This window comes from Falco punctatus (assembly GCF_963210335.1).
Source record: "Falco punctatus genome assembly, chromosome: 3".
In the NCBI taxonomy this organism is placed as follows: Eukaryota; Metazoa; Chordata; class Aves; order Falconiformes; family Falconidae; genus Falco; species Falco punctatus.
Window position 1 is genome coordinate 121,888,893 of NC_137582.1, and position 12,802 is coordinate 121,901,694.

At 51.3% G+C, this 12,802-nt stretch overlaps 2 long non-coding RNA genes across 2 annotated transcripts; both read right to left on the bottom strand.

Moving 5' to 3' along the window:
• Positions 1-818: 818 nt before the first annotated feature.
• Positions 819-4,370, bottom strand: LOC308061415. The gene is made up of 6 exons (XR_013927202.1): positions 4,293-4,370; positions 3,445-3,609; positions 2,746-2,894; positions 2,131-2,194; positions 1,274-1,369; positions 819-1,105 (listed from the first exon to the last, which is right to left on the bottom strand). It is a non-coding gene; the product is annotated as an uncharacterized lncRNA (long non-coding RNA).
• Positions 4,371-5,300: 930 nt separating this feature from the next.
• LOC308060076 lies at positions 5,301-8,085 on the bottom strand. The gene is made up of 5 exons (XR_013926594.1): positions 7,926-8,085; positions 7,227-7,375; positions 6,612-6,675; positions 5,756-5,851; positions 5,301-5,587 (listed from the first exon to the last, which is right to left on the bottom strand). It is a non-coding gene; the product is annotated as an uncharacterized lncRNA (long non-coding RNA).
• Between the last annotated feature and the right edge of the window lie 4,717 nt (positions 8,086-12,802).

Below are 12,802 nucleotides of genomic sequence, written 5' to 3' on the forward strand. Positions count from 1 at the left end.
TTGCCAGCAAGGCTTCTGCGCATGCGCGAAAAGCGGCATTGCGTCATACGCATGCGACGCCGCCGGAGACCCCGCCCCCTTTGGCTTCAAGCCGGCACTGCGCATGCGCCGCCCTCAGTTTTGCCAGTACCCCTTCTGCGCAGAGGCGGCATTGCGTCATCACCATGCGACGACTCCCCCCAAACCCCGCCCCTTTGGCTTCAAGCCCCGTCTGCGCATGCGCTGCCCTTACTCTGCAGCCCGGCGCTCCTGCTGCCGCCTGGCGAAAAAATTTGGGTACTGCAGCCAGTCTAGCTAACAGACTGCACCCTTTATTATACGAATGGAATCGATAAGGGAACCCTGCCCACGGCCCGTTAGCAAGTTGCCCGGCTTCACATCTCGCTGGATCAAGTTCCTCCAGTGAACATACTCGATTCAACCAGTCTAGAGAAAAAGAGAGAAAAAGAGAGAGAAAAAAAAAAAAAAAAAAAAAAAAAAAGAATCACTCGAGACACTAGGCATACACTTTTTTTTTTTTTCCTTACAAAAACACCAGCAACATTGTCTTAACGATAAAAGAGGCAATGGAACCTTTTATTGTAAAATGTAAGGGCACTAAAGAGAAGGTAATTCGACAGACAATACATAAACCTCTCCAGCTCTTTCCCCACGTCTATTTGACATTCGTTTCCAAAAACTTTCTCGGGTGAACGTCTTTTGTCTTTGAGCAGTGCGACAGGCGGTTTGCAAACGGCACAAGTCTCTGCTTTTTAAAAATCAATTCAGACTCTGTAATCACTTTAGACGGGGCACTTTGTGTTTCAGAGAAACAAAACCAACGTTGAGTCTTTCCTTGAACGACACAGGCCTGTTCACCTTTAAATCAGAGAAACAACGTGTGTGGTTCTGATCTCTCAAGGAATCTTTATTTTCCAACAGACTGCACCGTCAAGATCAACAAAGCAGTTTCCTACCGTTTCGCCAGCGAGCAAGAGGACCGTCTCGAGACTAAGTTTCCTTGAACAAACACCGAAGAGGTCTTCAAGACTCGGTCCAAATGGCTCCGTCACCGTGAAATCGTAGTCCCCTTCAGCTCCACACCGCTTCATTCTGGGAACGCCCGCTAGGAAAAGAAAGAAACAGTTTATTCAGTGTAACGATTCGATTGGTATACAAGCCTTCAAGGCTCCCAAGACGAAGTCTAAGAGGGTCAGGACCGTGAATGTTTGTACTCGCAGTGAAGCTCAACATCTTATGCAACCCTCAGCCAAGACAAAGGTGAAAAACTCACCGGCGCCGAACGTTTCCTCATCTGTAAGCTGCCCATCCTTAGCATGCAGGACTCCAAATTCAAAATTCACAGGTCCCGGAGAAAGAAAACCAAAAGCTACAGGACAAACAGACAATCAAACAAAAGACCTCAAATAAGGTTTCCTCTAAGGACTGTTACATACATCTTTTGTATACGACCTACGCACGGCAACATACGCTTCGTACCAGCTCCATTACATGCTCAAGTAGCAGATACCTCAGACTTTGCTTTCCATCACAGGTTACGATTTTTTGATGACATTACTAAAGTCGGTCATCTATTAGTACGATAGGTTATGCCAGTGCCTGAAATGATTTTCGATCTCAGACGTCGCACAGAAACGCCGCAGTTTTTCACTGCAATAAGCAATTGATATCTAAGTCGGTATACGTCACCGAGTGAGTGCTAGGAGTGAAAAGTTTACATTTACCTCTCGCTCTTCGACAGCCAATAAATCCCGTAAACAAAACAACATCTTTAGCACACCGGTACCGAAGACACAGCGCAAAACCCCCCGTTAATGTACTCCTGTATTTGTTCAATTTCAAAGTAGCCACTTCAACTGACAAAGACAGCCGATTTTCTACCTGTAACTCTACTCCTCATTATTACCCTGCTACAGAAAGAAACAAACCGCTAGCATTTCTAGGTAACGACTTATTTTTCCAGAAAAGAATAAAAAGCCACAACCGATCAAACAAAAAAAACCAAACCAAACCAAACCAAAACAAAAAACAAAAAAAAAACCCACACAAAAAAACCAGAAACAAAACAAACAAACAAAAGAAAACCCCACTCAAAAAAAAAAAAAACCCAAAAACCAACTCACCTCCTACCTTCTGTATCCCAGGATGAAAAGTTTCCTTCGGGTTCTTCCCAAATTTGTCATGACCCACAGGGCTGAAATGCAAATGAAATACTGCTTTAGAGGAGAGCAAGCATACGCCTCGACATTAAACCATGAACTGGCTGTAGTCGGAATCGATTTCGAGAAGAATCGTTCAAAGAGCCTTGCTGACGTGGAATTTTTTGCGGAAGAGCCATTTCTTTCCCACTCGACTAACCGCTGAGACTTCTTAAACTTCTTTTTGATTTTAAAAACAGAAACAACTAGGACCCTGCACGGAGATCACTTTTAAGCGTACCGTATTTACTATAGAAAGCACAGAACTTTATTCCCTCGTCCTTCGCTTCGGCTTTATACATAACTGTCGTGAGCGTTTTAGGAAGACTCGGTAACCTATCCTATTTCATAAGCTTCTCTTCCGTCCCTTTGAAAACAACTCCAGGCACGTCAAATGAAAAACGAGCTGCTCGGCGTCAGGCTCGTACCCCAAAGATCCACAAGCAAGATCAGCTGCCTCGCTCAACGGAAAGACCTCACGTATAGCATTTCTTCCCAACTCGTGTTTCTACGTGACTGTCATTTTCGCCCATTTTTTTTCCCCTACCATGAATTTCTGGAGCTGCGCAGCACGCCACGGAGTGCCAAATGCAGTCTGTCTGAGGCACACCGAGCTGACACGGAGGTCACATCCCATGCGCCTTTCCATCATCGCTTACGCTAGGCCACCACGCCGACAGGATCTCCTGTAGTTCCCTTCGAAAGCAATTAAAACGCTGAGTTTAATTTAATTGACGAAAAAGCAGGTTTGTCGTGCAGCTGAAATTCGTTGACACAGTCGGTACCGAAACTCACGCTGGCTGTGAACGGGGTGAAATGGCAAAGGACCATCAGCCAGGCCCGAGGGAAGGCTCAAAGGCTGTACAAGCTAAAGAACAGCCAGGGAAGGGATTTTAGTCCGAGCCCAAGCGGGCAAAAGGAGATGACGTTAGTCCTGCTGCCTGCAGGTGTGTGGGAAAATCACCCTGAGGTGGGGGGGGGGGAACTCGAGAAAATTGCGTCCTAACGGAAGCACGGTATTACGGAAAGCTTTTTTTAGGGTAGGATACAGCTATAGCCTCGAGGACGGTCGGCACGCACCCAGCCTGTACCGCCACCGTTCCCTAAGCAGCGGCTCGGCGCACGCCGACAGCGGTGACGGAGGACGCGCTTAAGGCAAAAAGCCAAAAGCAAACCCCTCAAAGCCCAGAACCGTTCTCAGGAACACAGGAGTTAAGCCTAAAAGCGGTTGAAAGCTGCCTCCTACCTCTTCCCCCTCCGACACCGGCACGTTTCCTCGCGATCCCTTTTCGCAAACAAAAGACGGACGCCTGCGGTATCAGCTTGGTCCCGAAGCACCACGATGCGCTTGCTGGCTACACGCTCTCTTCTTGCAAGGCTGACAGCTTCTCCGCACACGACAGCCGAGGCCCTGTGAAACACGAGGAAGGCAGACACCGGTAACGTCTCGCAGGGGTCAGGAGCAAGTCAGGATGCACTACATTCGGAGCCCGACGCGTCACCCAAAGGAATTACCCCAGCAGAACAAGAGGCAGGAACGATCGGTAGACAGGCAGACAACATGCACGGCAGCGATACCCCCGTCAGACTTGCAGGGCGCTTCCAGTCAGCCCGCTGCCGCGGCTCAGGCCGGCGGCTGGGGGAAAGACAAAGCCCCGCGCAGAGCTGCGGCGGCTGCCCGGGCAGCCCAGAGGCGGCGGGGGGGGCGGCAGGTCGCCGCGGGCGGGCCCCGCCAGGCCGCCACAAGTGGCGAGCACCGGGGCCGCCCCGCCGCCGCTCCTCGCTGAGGTAGCGGCGCAGCCCCGAGAGACAAAAAAAAAAAAAAAAACCAGCCCAAAACAGGCAGCACCGTGAGGAGCCCGCTGACCACCGTCGCTGCCGGGGAGACGAGAACGGCCGGCAGCCCCGCCGGTCCCGGGCCGGGCCGGGCCGGGCCGGGCCGGGCCGGGCCGGGCCGGGCCGGGCCGCCCGCCCGCCTCGGGCCGCCCGCCGCCGGCACCAGGCGGTCCCCGCCGCGGCCGAGCGCCGGCCCGCCACATCCCTCCCCTCCTCGGCCGCTGCCCGCCGGCGCCCGCCCTCAGGCCGAGCGCTCACCCAGCGCGCCGCCGCACGTCCCGGCCCGAAAGTCTTCCAGGCTCCCGGCGAAGGCTCCGCACCGCCGCCGGCGCGCCGCGCGGGCTGGAAATGAACCCCACTTCCGGGGCCGTCTGCGTAGCCCGTACGTGCGAGGCCGAAGCCCCGCCTCTAGGGGTCAAGCCGCTTCTGCGCACGCGCTGCCCTGAGTTTGCCAGCAAGGCTTCTGCGCATGCGCGAAAAGCGGCATTGCGTCATACGCATGCGACGCCGCCGGAGACCCCGCCCCCTTTGGCTTCAAGCCGGCACTGCGCATGCGCCGCCCTCAGTTTTGCCAGTACCCCTTCTGCGCAGAGGCGGCATTGCGTCATCACCATGCGACGACTCCCCCCAAACCCCGCCCCTTTGGCTTCAAGCCCCGTCTGCGCATGCGCTGCCCTTACTCTGCAGCCCGGCGCTCCTGCTGCCGCCTGGCGAAAAAATTTGGGTACTGCAGCCAGTCTAGCTAACAGACTGCACCCTTTATTATACGAATGGAATCGATAAGGGAACCCTGCCCACGGCCCGTTAGCAAGTTGCCCGGCTTCACATCTCGCTGGATCAAGTTCCTCCAGTGAACATACTCGATTCAACCAGTCTAGAGAAAAAGAGAGAAAAAGAGAGAGAAAAAAAAAAAAAAAAAAAAAAAAAAAGAATCACTCGAGACACTAGGCATACACTTTTTTTTTTTTTCCTTACAAAAACACCAGCAACATTGTCTTAACGATAAAAGAGGCAATGGAACCTTTTATTGTAAAATGTAAGGGCACTAAAGAGAAGGTAATTCGACAGACAATACATAAACCTCTCCAGCTCTTTCCCCACGTCTATTTGACATTCGTTTCCAAAAACTTTCTCGGGTGAACGTCTTTTGTCTTTGAGCAGTGCGACAGGCGGTTTGCAAACGGCACAAGTCTCTGCTTTTTAAAAATCAATTCAGACTCTGTAATCACTTTAGACGGGGCACTTTGTGTTTCAGAGAAACAAAACCAACGTTGAGTCTTTCCTTGAACGACACAGGCCTGTTCACCTTTAAATCAGAGAAACAACGTGTGTGGTTCTGATCTCTCAAGGAATCTTTATTTTCCAACAGACTGCACCGTCAAGATCAACAAAGCAGTTTCCTACCGTTTCGCCAGCGAGCAAGAGGACCGTCTCGAGACTAAGTTTCCTTGAACAAACACCGAAGAGGTCTTCAAGACTCGGTCCAAATGGCTCCGTCACCGTGAAATCGTAGTCCCCTTCAGCTCCACACCGCTTCATTCTGGGAACGCCCGCTAGGAAAAGAAAGAAACAGTTTATTCAGTGTAACGATTCGATTGGTATACAAGCCTTCAAGGCTCCCAAGACGAAGTCTAAGAGGGTCAGGACCGTGAATGTTTGTACTCGCAGTGAAGCTCAACATCTTATGCAACCCTCAGCCAAGACAAAGGTGAAAAACTCACCGGCGCCGAACGTTTCCTCATCTGTAAGCTGCCCATCCTTAGCATGCAGGACTCCAAATTCAAAATTCACAGGTCCCGGAGAAAGAAAACCAAAAGCTACAGGACAAACAGACAATCAAACAAAAGACCTCAAATAAGGTTTCCTCTAAGGACTGTTACATACATCTTTTGTATACGACCTACGCACGGCAACATACGCTTCGTACCAGCTCCATTACATGCTCAAGTAGCAGATACCTCAGACTTTGCTTTCCATCACAGGTTACGATTTTTTGATGACATTACTAAAGTCGGTCATCTATTAGTACGATAGGTTATGCCAGTGCCTGAAATGATTTTCGATCTCAGACGTCGCACAGAAACGCCGCAGTTTTTCACTGCAATAAGCAATTGATATCTAAGTCGGTATACGTCACCGAGTGAGTGCTAGGAGTGAAAAGTTTACATTTACCTCTCGCTCTTCGACAGCCAATAAATCCCGTAAACAAAACAACATCTTTAGCACACCGGTACCGAAGACACAGCGCAAAACCCCCCGTTAATGTACTCCTGTATTTGTTCAATTTCAAAGTAGCCACTTCAACTGACAAAGACAGCCGATTTTCTACCTGTAACTCTACTCCTCATTATTACCCTGCTACAGAAAGAAACAAACCGCTAGCATTTCTAGGTAACGACTTATTTTTCCAGAAAAGAATAAAAAGCCACAACCGATCAAACAAAAAAAACCAAACCAAACCAAACCAAAACAAAACAAAAAAAAAAACCCACACAAAAAAACCAGAAACAAAACAAACAAACAAAAGAAAACCCCACTCAAAAAAAAAAAAAACCCAAAAACCAACTCACCTCCTACCTTCTGTATCCCAGGATGAAAAGTTTCCTTCGGGTTCTTCCCAAATTTGTCATGACCCACAGGGCTGAAATGCAAATGAAATACTGCTTTAGAGGAGAGCAAGCATACGCCTCGACATTAAACCATGAACTGGCTGTAGTCGGAATCGATTTCGAGAAGAATCGTTCAAAGAGCCTTGCTGACGTGGAATTTTTTGCGGAAGAGCCATTTCTTTCCCACTCGACTAACCGCTGAGACTTCTTAAACTTCTTTTTGATTTTAAAAACAGAAACAACTAGGACCCTGCACGGAGATCACTTTTAAGCGTACCGTATTTACTATAGAAAGCACAGAACTTTATTCCCTCGTCCTTCGCTTCGGCTTTATACATAACTGTCGTGAGCGTTTTAGGAAGACTCGGTAACCTATCCTATTTCATAAGCTTCTCTTCCGTCCCTTTGAAAACAACTCCAGGCACGTCAAATGAAAAACGAGCTGCTCGGCGTCAGGCTCGTACCCCAAAGATCCACAAGCAAGATCAGCTGCCTCGCTCAACGGAAAGACCTCACGTATAGCATTTCTTCCCAACTCGTGTTTCTACGTGACTGTCATTTTCGCCCATTTTTTTTCCCCTACCATGAATTTCTGGAGCTGCGCAGCACGCCACGGAGTGCCAAATGCAGTCTGTCTGAGGCACACCGAGCTGACACGGAGGTCACATCCCATGCGCCTTTCCATCATCGCTTACGCTAGGCCACCACGCCGACAGGATCTCCTGTAGTTCCCTTCGAAAGCAATTAAAACGCTGAGTTTAATTTAATTGACGAAAAAGCAGGTTTGTCGTGCAGCTGAAATTCGTTGACACAGTCGGTACCGAAACTCACGCTGGCTGTGAACGGGGTGAAATGGCAAAGGACCATCAGCCAGGCCCGAGGGAAGGCTCAAAGGCTGTACAAGCTAAAGAACAGCCAGGGAAGGGATTTTAGTCCGAGCCCAAGCGGGCAAAAGGAGATGACGTTAGTCCTGCTGCCTGCAGGTGTGTGGGAAAATCACCCTGAGGTGGGGGGGGGGGAACTCGAGAAAATTGCGTCCTAACGGAAGCACGGTATTACGGAAAGCTTTTTTTAGGGTAGGATACAGCTATAGCCTCGAGGACGGTCGGCACGCACCCAGCCTGTACCGCCACCGTTCCCTAAGCAGCGGCTCGGCGCACGCCGACAGCGGTGACGGAGGACGCGCTTAAGGCAAAAAGCCAAAAGCAAACCCCTCAAAGCCCAGAACCGTTCTCAGGAACACAGGAGTTAAGCCTAAAAGCGGTTGAAAGCTGCCTCCTACCTCTTCCCCCTCCGACACCGGCACGTTTCCTCGCGATCCCTTTTCGCAAACAAAAGACGGACGCCTGCGGTATCAGCTTGGTCCCGAAGCACCACGATGCGCTTGCTGGCTACACGCTCTCTTCTTGCAAGGCTGACAGCTTCTCCGCACACGACAGCCGAGGCCCTGTGAAACACGAGGAAGGCAGACACCGGTAACGTCTCGCAGGGGTCAGGAGCAAGTCAGGATGCACTACATTCGGAGCCCGACGCGTCACCCAAAGGAATTACCCCAGCAGAACAAGAGGCAGGAACGATCGGTAGACAGGCAGACAACATGCACGGCAGCGATACCCCCGTCAGACTTGCAGGGCGCTTCCAGTCAGCCCGCTGCCGCGGCTCAGGCCGGCGGCTGGGGGAAAGACAAAGCCCCGCGCAGAGCTGCGGCGGCTGCCCGGGCAGCCCAGAGGCGGCGGGGGGGGCGGCAGGTCGCCGCGGGCGGGCCCCGCCAGGCCGCCACAAGTGGCGAGCACCGGGGCCGCCCCGCCGCCGCTCCTCGCTGAGGTAGCGGCGCAGCCCCGAGAGACAAAAAAAAAAAAAAAAACCAGCCCAAAACAGGCAGCACCGTGAGGAGCCCGCTGACCACCGTCGCTGCCGGGGAGACGAGAACGGCCGGCAGCCCCGCCGGTCCCGGGCCGGGCCGGGCCGGGCCGGGCCGGGCCGCCCGCCCGCCCGCCTCGGGCCGCCCGCCGCCGGCACCAGGCGCTCCCCGCCGCGGCCGAGCGCCGGCCCGCCACATCCCTCCCCTCCTCGGCCGCTGCCCGCCGGCCCCCGCCCGCCCGCCCTCAGGCCGAGCGCTCACCCAGCGCGCCGCCGCACGTCCCGGCCCGAAAGTCTTCCAGGCTCCCGGCGAAGGCTCCGCACCGCCGCCGGCGCGCCGCGCGGGCTGGAAATGAACCCCACTTCCGGGGCCGTCTGCGTAGCCCGTACGTGCGAGGCCGAAGCCCCGCCTCTAGGGGTCAAGCCGCTTCTGCGCACGCGCTGCCCTGAGTTTGCCAGCAAGGCTTCTGCGCATGCGCGAAAAGCGGCATTGCGTCATACGCATGCGACGCCGCCGGAGACCCCGCCCCCTTTGGCTTCAAGCCGGCACTGCGCATGCGCCGCCCTCAGTTTTGCCAGTACCCCTTCTGCGCAGAGGCGGCATTGCGTCATCACCATGCGACGACTCCCCCCAAACCCCGCCCCTTTGGCTTCAAGCCCCGTCTGCGCATGCGCTGCCCTTACTCTGCAGCCCGGCGCTCCTGCTGCCGCCTGGCGAAAAAATTTGGGTACTGCAGCCAGTCTAGCTAACAGACTGCACCCTTTATTATACGAATGGAATCGATAAGGGAACCCTGCCCACGGCCCGTTAGCAAGTTGCCCGGCTTCACATCTCGCTGGATCAAGTTCCTCCAGTGAACATACTCGATTCAACCAGTCTAGAGAAAAAGAGAGAAAAAGAGAGAGAAAAAAAAAAAAAAAAAAAAAAAAAAAGAATCACTCGAGACACTAGGCATACACTTTTTTTTTTTTTCCTTACAAAAACACCAGCAACATTGTCTTAACGATAAAAGAGGCAATGGAACCTTTTATTGTAAAATGTAAGGGCACTAAAGAGAAGGTAATTCGACAGACAATACATAAACCTCTCCAGCTCTTTCCCCACGTCTATTTGACATTCGTTTCCAAAAACTTTCTCGGGTGAACGTCTTTTGTCTTTGAGCAGTGCGACAGGCGGTTTGCAAACGGCACAAGTCTCTGCTTTTTAAAAATCAATTCAGACTCTGTAATCACTTTAGACGGGGCACTTTGTGTTTCAGAGAAACAAAACCAACGTTGAGTCTTTCCTTGAACGACACAGGCCTGTTCACCTTTAAATCAGAGAAACAACGTGTGTGGTTCTGATCTCTCAAGGAATCTTTATTTTCCAACAGACTGCACCGTCAAGATCAACAAAGCAGTTTCCTACCGTTTCGCCAGCGAGCAAGAGGACCGTCTCGAGACTAAGTTTCCTTGAACAAACACCGAAGAGGTCTTCAAGACTCGGTCCAAATGGCTCCGTCACCGTGAAATCGTAGTCCCCTTCAGCTCCACACCGCTTCATTCTGGGAACGCCCGCTAGGAAAAGAAAGAAACAGTTTATTCAGTGTAACGATTCGATTGGTATACAAGCCTTCAAGGCTCCCAAGACGAAGTCTAAGAGGGTCAGGACCGTGAATGTTTGTACTCGCAGTGAAGCTCAACATCTTATGCAACCCTCAGCCAAGACAAAGGTGAAAAACTCACCGGCGCCGAACGTTTCCTCATCTGTAAGCTGCCCATCCTTAGCATGCAGGACTCCAAATTCAAAATTCACAGGTCCCGGAGAAAGAAAACCAAAAGCTACAGGACAAACAGACAATCAAACAAAAGACCTCAAATAAGGTTTCCTCTAAGGACTGTTACATACATCTTTTGTATACGACCTACGCACGGCAACATACGCTTCGTACCAGCTCCATTACATGCTCAAGTAGCAGATACCTCAGACTTTGCTTTCCATCACAGGTTACGATTTTTTGATGACATTACTAAAGTCGGTCATCTATTAGTACGATAGGTTATGCCAGTGCCTGAAATGATTTTCGATCTCAGACGTCGCACAGAAACGCCGCAGTTTTTCACTGCAATAAGCAATTGATATCTAAGTCGGTATACGTCACCGAGTGAGTGCTAGGAGTGAAAAGTTTACATTTACCTCTCGCTCTTCGACAGCCAATAAATCCCGTAAACAAAACAACATCTTTAGCACACCGGTACCGAAGACACAGCGCAAAACCCCCCGTTAATGTACTCCTGTATTTGTTCAATTTCAAAGTAGCCACTTCAACTGACAAAGACAGCCGATTTTCTACCTGTAACTCTACTCCTCATTATTACCCTGCTACAGAAAGAAACAAACCGCTAGCATTTCTAGGTAACGACTTATTTTTCCAGAAAAGAATAAAAAGCCACAACCGATCAAACAAAAAAAACCAAACCAAACCAAACCAAAACAAAACAAAAAAAAAAACCCACACAAAAAAACCAGAAACAAAACAAACAAACAAAAGAAAACCCCACTCAAAAAAAAAAAAAACCCAAAAACCAACTCACCTCCTACCTTCTGTATCCCAGGATGAAAAGTTTCCTTCGGGTTCTTCCCAAATTTGTCATGACCCACAGGGCTGAAATGCAAATGAAATACTGCTTTAGAGGAGAGCAAGCATACGCCTCGACATTAAACCATGAACTGGCTGTAGTCGGAATCGATTTCGAGAAGAATCGTTCAAAGAGCCTTGCTGACGTGGAATTTTTTGCGGAAGAGCCATTTCTTTCCCACTCGACTAACCGCTGAGACTTCTTAAACTTCTTTTTGATTTTAAAAACAGAAACAACTAGGACCCTGCACGGAGATCACTTTTAAGCGTACCGTATTTACTATAGAAAGCACAGAACTTTATTCCCTCGTCCTTCGCTTCGGCTTTATACATAACTGTCGTGAGCGTTATAGGAAGACTCGGTAACCTATCCTATTTCATAAGCTTCTCTTCCGTCCCTTTGAAAACAACTCCAGGCACGTCAAATGAAAAACGAGCTGCTCGGCGTCAGGCTCGTACCCCAAAGATCCACAAGCAAGATCAGCTGCCTCGCTCAACGGAAAGACCTCACGTATAGCATTTCTTCCCAACTCGTGTTTCTACGTGACTGTCATTTTCGCCCATTTTTTTTCCCCTACCATGAATTTCTGGAGCTGCGCAGCACGCCACGGAGTGCCAAATGCAGTCTGTCTGAGGCACACCGAGCTGACACGGAGGTCACATCCCATGCGCCTTTCCATCATCGCTTACGCTAGGCCACCACGCCGACAGGATCTCCTGTAGTTCCCTTCGAAAGCAATTAAAACGCTGAGTTTAATTTAATTGACGAAAAAGCAGGTTTGTCGTGCAGCTGAAATTCGTTGACACAGTCGGTACCGAAACTCACGCTGGCTGTGAACGGGGTGAAATGGCAAAGGACCATCAGCCAGGCCCGAGGGAAGGCTCAAAGGCTGTACAAGCTAAAGAACAGCCAGGGAAGGGATTTTAGTCCGAGCCCAAGCGGGCAAAAGGAGATGACGTTAGTCCTGCTGCCTGCAGGTGTGTGGGAAAATCACCCTGAGGTGGGGGGGGGGGAACTCGAGAAAATTGCGTCCTAACGGAAGCACGGTATTACGGAAAGCTTTTTTTAGGGTAGGATACAGCTATAGCCTCGAGGACGGTCGGCACGCACCCAGCCTGTACCGCCACCGTTCCCTAAGCAGCGGCTCGGCGCACGCCGACAGCGGTGACGGAGGACGCGCTTAAGGCAAAAAGCCAAAAGCAAACCCCTCAAAGCCCAGAACCGTTCTCAGGAACACAGGAGTTAAGCCTAAAAGCGGTTGAAAGCTGCCTCCTACCTCTTCCCCCTCCGACACCGGCACGTTTCCTCGCGATCCCTTTTCGCAAACAAAAGACGGACGCCTGCGGTATCAGCTTGGTCCCGAAGCACCACGATGCGCTTGCTGGCTACACGCTCTCTTCTTGCAAGGCTGACAGCTTCTCCGCACACGACAGCCGAGGCCCTGTGAAACACGAGGAAGGCAGACACCGGTAACGTCTCGCAGGGGTCAGGAGCAAGTCAGGATGCACTACATTCGGAGCCCGACGCGTCACCCAAAGGAATTACCCCAGCAGAACAAGAGGCAGGAACGATCGGTAGACAGGCAGACAACATGCACGGCAGCGATACCCCCGTCAGACTTGCAGGGCGCTTCCAGTCAGCCCGCTGCCGCGGCTCAGGCCGGCGGCTGGGGGAAAGACA